We start from the raw sequence: 15,954 nt of genomic DNA on the forward strand, positions 1-15,954 counted from the left end.
TAATTGTGGTGCTGTTCATTGGGACTGAAATAATTAGAACCCTTTTCTATCCTGACTACCTGGTTTCCCAGTAAGGTTAACCTATATTCCCTCGTGTCCTCAGGCTAATGTCTATGCATCGTTTTCCCTGCATTTGACTTGCACGTCTATTGCAGGCCAGCAAAATCCATTGACTTTAATTGATTTGTACACATGGTAATTCAGGCCTTTCTTTCAAAACAGCATGTCATATTGCTGTGAATTTGAACTGCAGGCAAAGCAGGTCAAATGCCGCCTTCTCTTGTCAACAGGTTGTGTTTGCCATTAAAACAAAGTTGCACAGTGGTACTAAAGTTTCACGTTTAAAAATCAAATACAAACATGTCATACTTACCTCCACTGTGCAGTTTCATTTGCACAGAGGAACCTGATCGTCCTCTTCTGGGGTCCCACGGCGGCCTCTCGCGGCTACTCCCTGCAAAAGCTAAACTCCTCTGGGAAGCTCCTCTCACGAAGGGGTTACCTTGCGGGCGCGCTCCCGTGTCATACACTCGGCGTACATAGCCGCCGAGTGTATGACTCAGCCCCCGGCGGCCGCGTCATTGGGTTTGATTGACAGCAGCGGGAGCCAATGGCCTGTGCTACTATCAATCTCTCAATGAAGAGCGAGAAAGCCGTGGTGAGAACAATCGTGGGCTGGAGAGTGCAAGGTGTTTTTTTCTTTTTTTTTTCAGTCAAACTTTTTATTTATGATGTTAATTCTTGGACTTGAATATTCCTTCAATGATATCTTTGGCCTGGGACTCCTTGCCATAGTCCTTGACAACAACACAACTGCAACCGACCACTTTGCGAGGCTTTCCTTCCCTGTCGATTTTACAAAGGGGTGACCCATTCACCAAGCTTTTTGCTGTCATCAACCTTGATCAGATTGATCTGATGTTCAGCACAAAGTGCCTCAACCAGCTTCACGTACATTGGTTCATCGCAGTTGGAAGCCAGTACACAAAGATGGGCTTGGCGTTTGTCAAGAGCCTTGCCAGCTTCGCGAATCCCACGAGCCAGGCCATCGTGTATAAGTGCGGTCTTGAGCACTTCTTGGAGAGTGGTGTTGATATCCATTACACCTCCAGCAGAAATGCCTTCCTCGGCCATCCTCGATGTCTAATGGACGTTCGGCGTTACTCCGCCAACCTGCTCAACATGAAGGAAAGAGCCAAGGTGTTTTTTCACCTTAATGCATAGGATGCATTAAGATGAAAAAACATGAGGCTTTACAACCCCTTTATCCACCTCAATACTGGGCGCCTTCGCCCCTTCCTGCGAAGGTCTATTTTTAGTAACTGAATAAGATTAAGTTAAAAGCTTATTGGTTACTATGCACAGCGGGCCACCAGATTTTGTGGTGTGCACCAGTTTTAGTAAATCTCCTTTTTGTTTACAAGTAAAAATCGTATTTTCCCTAGAAATTACCTTAGAATGTTATATATTTTTTAGAAAAGGCCTTAGAGAATAAAATTGTGGGTTTTGCAATTTTTTTATGTATTTGCGCAGCAGTATTTTAAACGCAATTTTACACATTAACCTCAAAATTACACTTTAATTAATTTCAATGCACACAACACAAATACAATACCCAATTTCTTGTAAAATATAAATATGGTGATGCGTGAAGTAAATAGATACCAAACATGTCACAAATTTTGCAGTTTGTGAAATGGCGCCAACTTTGGTATATACAAATCTCCACAGGTAACGCTTTATAAGCCTTTACAAGTTATCAGTTTCAGAGTTACAGAGGAGGTCCTAGGTGGTAGAATTATTGCTCTCATGACATTTGCGGCAATACCTCACTTGTGTGTGCTATCGCCGTTTATGTATGCATATTGGACCAACTGGGTCCAAATGTTCCATTTTGCCCTTGTATGCTAGCACGGGGAGACAGGGGTGTTTTTACTTTTTTTTTTATTGGTGGGCCATGGCACACTGTGACAGATGTTTTTGTGCACCTGGTACAGATATTGATGGACAATGGTGCAGATGTTGATGGGACACTGTGTACCGTGTGAGGGATTGCTGCAGTCCGTGGGATCTGTGTAGCTGAACACTAAAATACTCTAGCTATACAGAGAATGTGACAGGGTACATGTGTCCTCTGTTTAGGGGGCTAATCACAGTGCCCATGTCCCACTCTGTGATGTGTGATGAGCCATTACAGTATCATGCCAAAGCGTGGCCAAGAGGGCCATGCAGGCACATTTTTTTACAGGACATACACTTACGTCCAGTCAGAATGGCGAAGCTCCATCTGGCTGTTTATGTGCAGGGCCAGGTGGGAAGCAGTTAAGCAACAAACACAGGATTTGATTTGCTAAAACTAGAAAGTGCAAAATCTGGTGCAAGCTCGTGAATGATAGCCAATCAGCTTCTAACTTCAGCTTGTTCAATTAAGCTTTGACAAAAATACTGTATGAATCTGCAGTAATGTTTCATGCCCTGTCTGTTTTGCCTACCTCTCTGGTCTGCTGCTTCAGCTTAGGGATCGCGCTCTCACACATGGCGTGTTTAAGTAATCTTCTCTCGCCATGGCTCCATCCCAGCCTCTAACAGGAAATACTTTTCACTCCGTACACTGCAGCCAGCCTTGCCCGAGCAACAGTTTGTGTTTAAGCTTCTGGTTAGGGAAGAGCCGTACACCCCCCAATCGGTTTGCACCAGAACCTTCGAAAGGACGGACCCGTGTTTTAAAGTTTTAAAAACGGTCGTTTTTCTGGAGCCCGTGATTTTAATGATGCTTAAATAAAAAAAATAAAAAAATGAAAATTCCTTTAAATATCTGTACCTGCTGGGTGTCTATAGTATGCCTGTGAAGTGGCACGTTTAGTCCTGTCCCTGCACAAAAAGAGGTACTATAAGAAAAAAGTAATTTAAAACTGCTTGCGGCTTTAATGTAATGTCTGGTCCCGCAATTTGGATGAAAATCAGTGAGAAAAATAGCACAGACACAGACAGTACACACACACGTAGCTTTAGGTGCCACACTGCAGAGACACGGGCAGTACACACTACGTAGCTTTAGGTGCAAAACTGCAGAGGACACGGGCAGTACACACCAAGTAGCTTTAGGTGCAAACTGCAGAGGACAAAGGCAGTACACACACTACGTAGCTTTATGGTGCACACTGCAGTGGACACAGGCAATACACCACATGAGAATACTTTAGCTAGCACAATCACCTGCCTGCCAGTAAATTAAGAAGAGCTGATCTAGCTAAACTATACAGTGTATAAATATATATACAACACCTGGGATGCATATATATCCTCTACACACTGTAACTTTAACTGACTAGCCTGCCTGCCTGCTCTATCTACCTACTAAAAATTACACTCTCTCTCTCTGTCTTCTCTCTTTTAACTACCTCAACACACTACACAAGGCTGACCTGCAGGCAGCCTTTTATAGTGTGGGGCGTGTACTAAACCCCTTGAGCCATAATTGGCCAAAGCCACCCTGGCTTTGGCCAATTATGGCTCTCCGTTTTTTGCAAGCTGTGATTGGCCAAGCATGCGGGTCATAGTGCATGCTTGGCCAATCATCAGCCAGCAATGCACTGCGATGCCGCAGTGAATTATGGGCCGTGAAACGCAACTGGAATTTGGCGCGAACGGCCCAAAACATTCGTAATTCGACAAACGATCGAACATACGATGTTCGAGTCGAACATGAGTTCGACTTGAATATGACGCTCATCCCTACTTCTGGTGTGGTGTCCTGCTGTATGTTATCTCCGATGTCCATGTACCAACCATGGTGTGTCCTTCTGACCATCCCTGTCTGCTAGCCTGTCCCAACCTTGCTTGTTCTCTTGACTATCCTGTGCTTAACACTGAACTGCTGCTCCACTCTGTCCACCAGAATCAGTTTGTGAGCATAGCTGAGAGACACTGGGGGCCGTGACCTGTAGTCAGCTGCAGCCAAATCCATCCTCACCACTAGAGGCTCTGGTGAATGCCTCCTGGCACCTTAAACTCCACACCCTGGGAAATCTTGCGCTCTAGCTTCCTGCTCGGTCTGTTTCAGTGTTCAGGTGGAGCTGCTTTCCTGAACCACCCAGAGCTCCATTCGCAGCAACCAGTCGACGGGTCCACAACCTTGTCGGTGTGCTCCTAACTTCATCGGTGTGCATCCGTCACCTGGCCTCAGGTGACCTGACAAACACCTGGAAGCTGATTGGTTTCTATGCATGGCTTCACCAGATTTTGCCTTTTCCAGTTTTAGTAAAGCAACCCCGCAGTTTTTTAAAGATTGCCCGCTAACCTGAGCCCCTAGAAACCCAGCAGAAGCAACAGTGGGTCTACCCCTGGGTGTCCACGTGAGGTCATTATATGTTTACTAGCCTTGTTTTTTACAGTCGTGGGAGCAACAGGTGATAAAAAAAAGTGAATAATGATCGAGGATAGAATATGTTGATGTTATGTCATAGCAGATATTAACATTGATGCAACAACTAAAATATGAAAAGCACTGGATCCTATAGGTGCGATGGGCAGTAATTCTACTTTCCTTTCCTACCAGACATTTTCTAAATCAGTACCAATCATTTTGAATGAGAATTATGGTTGATTCAAGCTCACGTTATAAAATCAAGAACTTCCAATTTCTATCTCATATACAACCAAATAAACCACTACCCTTTTTTTCTTTTCACAAAGTCCATTACATTATCTTATTATAAGTAGGTATGGTGCAGAAGCTCTATAAAATTACTGTGCTGTAAATATAGACGGATTGGCGCCCATTTCCTTTTGACCAACATTGATCATTTCAACAAAGGCATGCTTGATGTGGGAAGACCCTTTGCACAAGGTTGAAATATTCACTAAGGACATTGACTATATGACTTTTACTGGCAGTGTTTTTTACTGAACACTCCTGATAATATACCTGCGTCTTACTTTTCATTCCAATACCTACTATGAAAAAGGGCCGTTATTATTTTTCTTTATAATGTTTGATAAAAAAGAGATTTGTTAATTAAATACAGCAGAAAGCTGACAAAATCTGCAGTGAAGCATAATGTGTAGCCTATGTCGATCCCCAAGAGAAAAGATCTTTCCTCTCCCCCACCCACTTAATAAGAGAAAGGCTGAAAAAAACCATCAGGCCATGAATGTAAGTGTGGCCAAGGGACATAAAGTGGAGACTAGCTGTAAAGTACTCTGGACCTTTATTATTTAGTGAATTTAATTTCAGTGACGACTCTATGAAGTGTACTCGGCCATACTGGCAGCCGATGAAATGCATAAGATGTCTTTATTATAAAGTCATGCAATAGTAATTCATTATGTGCTTCACATTTTAAAATGTATTCTTAAAAAATCTCTTTACCTCAAGCTCTTTTTATTCTTGAAGAATCAGTAATCAGCAAAGGATGTGCAAATTCAGCAATATCAATTGTTTAGTTGTATTAAGTATCTAACACTATTTGTTCATTTACTCCTTATTGCAACCAATAACAGAAAGGCAAGTAAGCATGTAAATCCCTTATGAGATTTTCCTAGTTAGTGCTATTAGCGATTTTGCTTTCAGAACTTGTTGTGTACAACACTACTGTTATTTAAATTATGGGTCATTAACTACCATTTGTGTACTTTGTTGTGTAATCTATATGATTGTGGACCATAAAAAAGGTAAATTGAGGAAAGAAAAAAAGTAAATGATCTCCGGCCACTAATATGCACCTAACCTATAGTAAAGGATATGGAAGGGATGGCCTAAATTGGTTTGCACGCTTCATGTAATATATACAGCATATCACTCTGTGCTAGAAAAAATGAGTTAGGAATATTTTAAGGCTAATATATTGACATTATTAAATATCTACCCAATATGGTAATTATCTGTAATTACTTTTAACCCTAGTAAGCTGATATAAACCCCAGTAAACTGACATATTAGTGGGCAAATCACTGCATGCAGCTTAAGATTTTCCCCAGTGCACTCCAAGAGAGTGTGTTGCTATGACCATTTTAGTGAATATTTTTGCACCAAATATGGAGTACCAATTAGGCTAGCATCTGGAAGTGCAAAGGGTTACTTGACTATTTGGGCTTCCTCTGTTTAAAGCATGCTAATTTATCTGACTAATTTGAAAAGGCTGGTTAAACAGGAAGTGACGTGGCAGGAAATGGAGGGAGGCAGGAAGAGACATTAAAGGGGTTGTAAAGGTAAAAAAAAAAATCCCCTAAATAGCTTCCTTTAACTTAGTGCAGTCCTCCTTTACTTACCTCATCCTTCGATTTTGCTTTTAAATATCCTTATTTCTTCTGAGAAATCCTCACTTCCTGTTCTTCTGTCTGTAACTCCACACAGTAATGCGAGGCTTTCTCCCTGATGTGGAGAAAGCCTCTTGAGGGGGAGGGGGCGAGCAGGCAAGTCAGGACACTCTCTACTTTGCAGCTCTGGCCCAGTCCTCCCACAGTACTGAGCTCACTCTGGCCCAGTCCTCCCACAATACTGAGCTCTGGCCCAGTCCTCCCACAATACTGAGCTCTGGCCCAGTCCTCCCACAATACTGAGCTCTGGCCCATTCCTCCCACAATACTGAGTTCTGGCCCAGTCCTCCCACAATACTGAGCTCTGGCCCAGTCCTCCCACAATACCGAGCTCTGGCCCAGTCCTCCCACAATACTGAGCTCTGGCCCAGTCCTCCCACATTTCTGAGCTCTGACCCAGTCCTCCCACAATACTAAGCTCTGACCCAGTCCTCCCACAATACTGAGCTCTGACCCAGTCCTCCCACAATACTGAGCTCTGACCCAGTCCTCCCACAATACTGAGCTCTGACGCAGTCCTCCCACAATACTGAGCTCTGGCCCAGTCCTCCCACAATACTGAGCTCTGGCCCAGTCCCACTGTTCAATACCTGCTATTGTTTTGTGGGCTCATTGACCAACATAAGCAATTATTCACAATAGGCTCTTGCATTCTTTCATCTTTGACTGGCTGTTCTGAGTGAATGCTGTACCATGTTCCATGGCCAACATGACATGTTTCCTGCATATCAACCTGACACAGTTTTCTTTGCCCTTTTGTCTCCCAACACCCCAAGTACAGCTCCCCTGCCTCCTTCTTCTCCATGAGAAAGCAATACCTTTTTAGAATAATACACTAACGCAATAATGTGAGATGTCATTTGCATTCTTTTCTTCAGTTGATAAAGCTTCTTTAAACCGGGCAGTGAACAGAACAATGAAACAACACATAGCAAGCGATGAGATTTCAGATTATGTTTAGTCCTGATCATTAAAAAATATATTAACTGCATACTGAAGGAAATTCATAATCCCCCCAAAAATCTTCCACATAAATCCTATGCAGGGGATCATACAGCATGCTTTTTTTTTATTATTATTATTATATTTCTAGCATAGAAAACGCAGCCATACATGCAAAACTGATCTTTTGCTGTAAAGATGTGTATTAATCTACTGAAGCTGGCCATAGATGGATTGTTTTTTTACTTGATCAGCCAGCCAGCTGATCAAAAAAGAACAAAAGGATTCCCTCCCCCCACACTGTCAAGGTGGACGAAGGAATCCTCCCTGCTGCCCTAATGTATTCTGACAGTGGGACTCCTCCTCTGTCACAATACGAATGATTAGCACTGCAGCCAATTGTCTGGCATGTGCTGATCATGTGAAAAATTCCAACATTTCTCATTATCGTTAGATTGACCTCTATCTAGCGGGAACAGAGATGGATAAAAATGTGGCCAGTCCCCGCTGAACGGGCTGAATTTTGATCCATCTATGGCCAACTTAAAGCAGTTATAAACCACAGGCAATTAAAAATCGCATACTAGCACATTATGATAGACTTGCATTAGAACAAAGCCCTCCAGTGCCGCGATGTCACCGCTGAGATGGCTGACATCTTCCCCTGGTCCTTCCTTCTGGGTTTGCGGCATGAGTTTACCTCAAGCCAGAAGCATCATTCCGAATCGTGTAAGAACCACCGAGAGCACAACAGAGCTTACGTTTTTGAGATTCATACTCCTGGCTGAATCCGGCCCTCTAGGCCATTTCATGTGGCCCTTGCACCTCTCCTGCAACTGCAGGAGAGCTCCAGCCCTCCTCTGGTCCTACTCCAGACTCTTACTTGCTGCTTTCAAGCAACGCATCCAGCTTCTTCCCAGCATAAGGAAAGGGGGGTGCACTGATGTAAGGAAGAGAGGGGGGGGGGACTCAACTTCTGATGGTGGGGTGGCTTCTGGACATCTAATGTAAGGGGAGGGGGATGTGCTGGACATCTAATCTTACAGATATAACCGGCCCTTTTAAAGGGCAATCATAATGCTAATGTGGCCCACAATGAAATTGATTTTGACACCCCTGCTCTACAGTGTGTGGCCACTACCAGAAGAAGGTAGATTCTGAAACAGTTAACATAAATCTTTACAGATTTCCTTTGCATATCAGAAATAAGAAAGTCCCTTGAGACCATAATTTCCTTTTTCAAATGCACCAAACAGTGCAATGTAAAGTATATAAAAGGTAATATTAATACTGTGGCAAGAAAATTAAAGTTTTTGTCTGAGACATTTTAAGGCTCATTATTCAGGCAACAGAGAGAGAGAAAAAAATTAAAACCGACTGCTTTGCCATGGACAACATCATTGATTTTTTTTTTGTTCTTGATTGACTTAAACATTCAAACTAAAAAGCTACATTTATAGAAAACTCACGTTCTTCTCTTACCCACCTAAAATAAGAATCTGAATTCAGCACAATATACAGCAACCTGATAAATGCTGGAGGCAAATAAAAGCTGCACTAATTGTCATGCAACAACCATATTCAGAAGTGTTTAGTCTTTCAGATCATTGGCCAGCATGTTTGTAAAAGCCATGGGTATTGCACTTTATATTTGGGGCATGGGTAGCAGCATTTACCCCATGTGAATTAGCCACCATTTGCCTTATTTTTGGCCCTCAAGATGGTTGAGATGATAAGCTTGTCAGCACATAGAAGTGATAAAGCGTTGGCTTCCTAGCTGAACAAGAATGCACACTGTGGCTTCATGGTGTGTTTGTTAGCTACCGATGACAGCGCTGACATAAATGACACAGCATACTTTTTTCCTGTCAAAGGAATTAATGACACATTTTGAAATCACAGAAGGGTTTTTTATCAATGGAATCAAAGAAAGGTACAACAAAGGGCTTATACATGTAAAAGAGAGTTTTTTAAACTTGTGAAAAATCTGAAGTCTGAAGAAAGTAACCGCATATTCCCATGCATCAGTTATAAGACAGAAAGAGCATTATTATTTTCACATTGTACTCTATTATTTACTCATTGTATTAAATAACCTATACAATGGCTGTGCACATTTATTGCAGTTTGTATTTTTTGTAAGTAATGTTATTTATTTAGTCATAAGAATTTCATATTTTTATTTACCTACTGTGCCAAAATGTCATGATAATAATCCATACACTGGTTCATACGTTCCACGTTTAGTGAGCGCCTATCTAGATGTCAGATGGTGCAGTCTACAGCTAGATTGACAAGCACTGCGAGAAAGTTAACTGCAGGGTATGGGCCACCGAGAAGGGTATTGTTTCAAAGAATTCTATCCATAGACTATTTTGTTTCCCTTACACAATGCAAATAATAGCACTTAAAAATACAAATAAATATTCACATCAGTCACTTCCTACTACAGTCACCAGGGCTGCTGTTAGAAATCACAGGGCCCTGTACAGCCTACCTGATAGGGCAGTCAACATGCCTCATCAAAACCTGTATTTTCTGAAGAGCGAACCAAATGCTGGCTGCTCTTCATGAGATCCATGCCTTTTTTTTATTATTATTAAAAAAAATTCTAGTTTTATTTATTTTTTATTTTTTCATCTTTTAAACTGCCCTGCTTGGGGGGCTTTGATGAAATATCAGGAGTCCAAACAGACTTTTTACATATCCTTGCATATCCTCCTATCCCACACGTTATGCAATTTTACGTTATTACAACCCCCAACCCTGGTATATGGATTTGTAGTCTTAACCAGGGACACATATGACAGAATGCCAATACTGGTGACTCCACAATAGGGATAAAACTTTTTCGCGGAAGGGAGTTTAATAAGACACGTAGCCACTTACTAAAATTAGAAGAAAAGAGGTTTATCCTTAAACTGCGTAGAGGGTTCTTTTCTGTAAGGCCTCGTACACACGACCAAACATGTCCGCTGAAACTGGTCCGGCGGACCAGTTTCCACGGACATGTTCGGTCGTCTGTACGGCCGACCGGACAAATTTCCAGCGGATCGGACAGGTTTCCAGCGGACAAATGTTTCTTAGCATGCTAAGAAACATGTCCGCTGGAAGCCTGTCCGTTGGACATGTTCGGTCGTCTGTACGACTCACCGGACATGTCCGCTCGGCCGAAAGCCCTCGCATGCGTCAAAGTGATTCGACGCATGCGTGGAAGCATTGACCTTCCAGGGTCGCGTACGTCGCCGCGTCATCATGGCGGCGACGGCGCGGCCACGTCACCCGCGTTCGCTGTCCGCGGGAAATTGGTCTGATGGTGTGTTACAGCCATCAGACCAAAATCCGCCAGCGGACATGTCCGATGAAAACGGTCCGCGGACCGTTTTTATTGGACATGTCCCATCGTGTGTACGAGGCCTAAGAGCGGCAAGGATGCAGAATTCCCTTAATTTTTTTTTTCGGCGGAACGCCGCTTTAAAATTTATAGGTAAAGTTGATCCAGGGAAAATCTGATTGCCTCTTGAGGATCAGGAAGGATTTTTTTCCCCTGCTGTAGCAATTGGATCACGCTTTGCTGTTTTTTTTTGTTTTTTTATTCCTCTGGATCAACTGTGGGTATAGGATTGTGTATTTGGGATGGCATGATTTTTTTTTTTTTATTGGACAAACTGGTGTATTTTTTCAATCTGTCTTACTATGTAGGTGTGATTGGTCAGATTCTGGTCTTGCTGTCATATGCCCTATGAAAAATAACTGAATGTATTTATGTCAGATGGAAGGGGCTACCAACAGGGTATTTATAAACAAGGATTTATGACAGCATGTAACCTATAGTAAATAATGAGTTTCCATCTTTCCATAATCAAAATATTAAAAATGATTGCTAAGTGCTGAATATGTGTTAATGTGCTTTACCTGCTACCTTTGCTAAATAAAATCCAGAATGCATTCCAATATGTTCAATTAACATTTAATTGTGTGTCATTATTTTTTTTGTAAACCACTTTGAGATAAGATATGAGTTTATGTATTTACTAAGCATCAGTATAAAACAAATCCTATAGCAGTAGGTTTGCCATATTGTGTAGTTTTGTATTGCAATATATGGAAAACACAATAGGAAAGACCCTTTTTCATACAGTTAAATTCACGGTTATGTGAGTGCTGCCTTTGCTAAATTAAATTCAGAACACTTCCCAAGGTGTTCAATAATCATTTCACTGTGTGCCATTATTTAATTTTTTTAATTGCATTGAGTATGGATATGGTATGAGCTGATGTATTCACTAAGCAGTATCCAAACAAAAACCATCTTACAGCAGTAAGCTCAGTATATTGTGCAGTAGTACACGGCAACATATGCAAAACACAACAGGGCAAAATCCTTTTTATATAGAGTTAAATCAAAGGTTTCATGAATTACATATTCAAAGTATGGCATATAATATCTAATCTAGAACATACTGAACTACTGTATAATCATATTCCTCTTTTCTGAATGTCTTCACACATTGCATGTTAATTCTACAGTTCATTTTTCAATGTTTTTTTGTTGTCTGCCATGCTGATAAAGCTTGATCCTTGTGTCTTGCAGAATTAGCTCTATCTGATCTCATATACGCATTTTGCAGAAGACCAGAAACATGCCTCTTTATCACACCAAACCTCTTGCATCCACTCTCGTCTTTTACTTAGCAATCTGGGTACATGATAATTAATTTGAAGCAGCTATACTATTTAATATAATTGAGCCTCTCTTTTCCCTTTGTTTTATTGTACAAGACAATTTAGAAATGATCTACAAACTCCCACATTGTGCTCTAATTAATGAGTGCCATGTCACTGGACTCATTATTTTTATCATTAGTGAACAAGGAATGGTCGGTTTCAGTAATGTTCACCATAATAATGAGCCTTTCTCCACGCAATCATTATGTTTGATAAACACAAAGCCACATTAACGTATACCATCAACAACTACTTCAACACATACTAGTCTCCTGGGCAAAGAAGCTTTTCCCTATATTGTTATTTTCTATTTGAATCAGCTGACATTTTTACCTATATTGTCCGCAATGTCACTTTGTTTATGCAGTGACACCAATTGATGCTCTAATTTCAGTCAAGTTGAAATTACCAAATGGATATGTACATGCTAAATGAGTCCCTGTATGTTGTAGGCATTTTTATTTGTTGGTTATCTGTATAAAAGAAGATATTAAAGTGCTATGTAAACCCCAATGAACTTCTAGTATTTAATCTTTCTTATGCCTTGTACACACGGTCGGACTTTTGACCATGCGAAAAGTCCGCCGTGAGTCCGTCGGAAGTCCGACGAAAAGATAGAGAACAGGTTCTCTATCTAAGGTCAGTCGGACTTCCAAGAAAAAAAGTCCGATGGAGGCTACACACGGCCGGACTTTCCGAGAAAAAATGCCTGTCTTACTTTTTTTCTCGGAAAGCCCGGCTGTGTGTACGAGGCATAAGTCTGTTAAATATACCAAGTCATTTGTTATATATCTGTTTAAGAAGTGGCAAAAAATACTTATTGGTAGAAATCTTTTGAGCTTACTGTGCTCTATTCCTGCATTGGCTCTTATCAGTTGGCATTGTTCCCATCTCTCTATGTGGACTATAGTACACCTCCCCCTATTTTATGAAAATGAGAATAGAGGACAGTGTTCTGTAGCACTAGAGCTGGATACACACGATACACACGATACAACTTCTGTTGTTTGATTTCCTTTAGATTTACCAAAACCATATAGTGCAAGGGCTTGCCTGGTTGCATACAAATTGAAAGTGTTTTGGTTTGACCTCATATTATATGGTTTTGGTAAATCTAAAGAAAAGTGTATAGTGTGCATCCAGCTTAAGACTCTCCTTATGCTTGGATGGCAACACTGTTTCTTCATAGATACATTACAGTGATTGAGAATTGTCATCCTAGGACCAGAAGTCTATTACTGGAAGGATTACCAGGTGAAAAAAAAGGAAAAAAACTGGTCAAAACAATGCAACCATCTCATCTCAGTACTGGTAGGCTGCAATATATTACATTTATGTTCTAGGGCAGTCTTTCTTAAAGCGGTAATAAACTCATGTCTTAGGCCCTGTACACACGATCAGTCCAAACTGATGAAAACGGACTGAAGTTCAGTTTCATCAGTCCAAACCTACCGTATGTATGGCCCATCAGACTTTTGTCCTTCAGACCAAAGTTTTAAAACTTGCTTTAAAATCGCACTGATGGACTGATGACCGATCGGTCAAAACTGATGGTTAGTACGCAAAAGCATCGGTTCAAAACCCGCGCATGCTCAGAATCAAGTCGACGCATGCTTGGAAGCATTGAACTTCGTTTTTTTAGCACGTAGTTGTGTTTTACGTCACCGCGTTGGACTCGATCGGATTTTGAACTGATAGTGTGTAGGCACATCAGACCATCAGTCCATCAGACTTCAGTCCGTTTTCATCAGTTTGGACTGATCGTGTGTACAAGGCCTCAGCGCGTGGCTGCCCCAAGAAATTTACTAAAGTTTGGTCTCCTTGGCTGGATTCCCAAGATACGGTTGCTCCAGAGTAATGTTATGTATCTCTATGTTCATTACCCATTTCGGTCGTTGGCTGCAAAGCATTACGTGCATTTTTAATTTCATGTGATATTGTGTTTGCTATGTTATATTCTGAGCGGGGACCTTCCTTTTTTGGTCCCTATTACACCATCTGGTATTGTGTGGATAATCTGATATGTTTGTTCGGAGCTGCGTCTCAGTGCTGTACCTTGATGGGCACATTTTATTTTTATTTTGTCTTTGTTGTTAGCACAAGGGAAAAAAAGTTTAATAAAGATACCCTCATGTCCTAAAAATAAAAAAGCTGGTCCCCTGCAGGGTCACGTCATAATGTACTTTTATGCACCGCATATTATTGCATTATGACAGACCTACCTGCAAACAGAGCCCTCCAGTGCAGTGCTGTCCCTGCTCCTCAAGAGCTTCCATCTTTGCCTGGTCTTCCTTACAGGTTTCATATCTTCGGTCACTTGAAAGGTCTGGCTGCGGTATGCACATGGGAGTCACATCGCGACACACAAAACGGGCTGTAAATGTGATATGAGCTGCACATGTGCTGCTCAGATTACGTTACCTGTTCATGGGCGGGGGGGGACATTTATGACAAAATAGACCTCTAGGGTCTCTTCTGTTATAAAAACCCTACCTGTCCTACCTTATATACTACCACTTTAACCTTTTTAACATGGAGGAGCCCTTGAAATACGTTTCTAGTCTCAGGGAACCCCTGCTAATAATTACTATTGCTAGAGCTCACTGTACATTTGTGTGATGGTCCAAAGAAAGAATGCATCTTACATTTAGGGTCACTGGGAAAAATCCCCCTATAAAAGATCATTGGTGTCAGCAGCTACTCATCTGAGATGCAGAAGTTGCTCATTGATCAGTGAAGCCCTATTAACATCTGCAGGAACCTCAGGGTTCCATGGAAACCTCATTGAGAAAGGCTGTTCCAGGCTTTAGATATCCTTTAAATTCTGCAGATAGAAGGGCAAAGGACCCAGCAAAATTAAGATAATGTGATTTTGCCATTAAAGTGTTAATCCAGCCATATGTGGTGTGATTTTCTTTCCTGCAACCATACGTGACCAATCAGAGCTGTTCTGATTAATCCTGGTGTCCCTAGGGAGGTAACAGGAACAAAACGTGTTTTTCAAACCCCAGGATCACTGCACCAAGCTGCGTTGATTGTGAAACTGAACCACCCACGAAGGTAAGTGCAGCAGGGTCTGGGATTGAAGGGTATAGAGCAGGGATATGCAATTAATGGACCTTCAGCTGTTGCAGAACTACAAGTCCCATGAGGCATAGCAAGACCCTGACAGCCACAAGCATGGCACCCAGAGGCAGAAGCATGATGGGACTTGTAGGTTTGCAACAGCTGGAGGTCCGCTAATTGCATATCCCTGGTATAGAGTTGTAGTTTATCCTATCTAAAAATGCAAACTAACACTTTAAATGTAATACTGCATAATGCTATACTGTCATTGTTATCTAGTGACATTGTTGAGACAAACTTTATTCACAGATAGATGAAGATACATGCAGTACTTTGTCCCACGTTGCTAGGTACTTCCAAAGTCTAGGTATAAGATCTAACCTGTCCCCTCCCCTGCAGCAAGTCTGACAACAACTAGGAAGGAAATTGATCTATTGTAAGTACTGCTTAAAGCACTTACCCCAGACAAATTGCATTCCTTATGTGCTATTATGATGCACCTGTTGAGCCTCATAACTAGACATATCCAGCTAAATTGACAAAGTACAAAATATATAAATAGATAAATTTACCTGAATAGGAAACTGCAGATACCTGGTGTACAAATTGTTGCCTGGGAGCCTCATTTGAACTTTTAGCACTTTACAAGCAGCCTTTGCAGCCCAGCGGCGATTTGGCATTGTTTTCCCTGATCAAATGTATACTCAGGGCCAATAAAGGAAACAAATTCTTTACACTGATTTTTGCATTTTACTTGTTCGCACTTTCTTACCTCTTCTACATTGTCCATTCCATTTTCTTTTTTATATATTTTCTCTGACCTTTGATAATGGATCTTTCTGATGTTTTTATCATATGTAGCACCATTAATCTTTAGGAGGGCTGTAGGAGGCATTGATT

At 41.4% G+C, this 15,954-nt stretch overlaps 1 pseudogene across 1 annotated transcript; it reads right to left on the reverse strand.

Annotated features, from left to right (window-relative positions):
- Positions 1-734: 734 nt before the first annotated feature.
- LOC120941272 lies at positions 735-1,197 on the reverse strand (annotated as a pseudogene). The gene has a single exon (XR_005749531.1). The product of XR_005749531.1 is annotated as a 40S ribosomal protein S12-like (transcript).
- Between the last annotated feature and the right edge of the window lie 14,757 nt (positions 1,198-15,954).

Source organism: Rana temporaria, chromosome 5 (genome assembly GCF_905171775.1).
Source record: "Rana temporaria chromosome 5, aRanTem1.1, whole genome shotgun sequence".
Taxonomy (NCBI): Eukaryota; Metazoa; Chordata; class Amphibia; order Anura; family Ranidae; genus Rana; species Rana temporaria.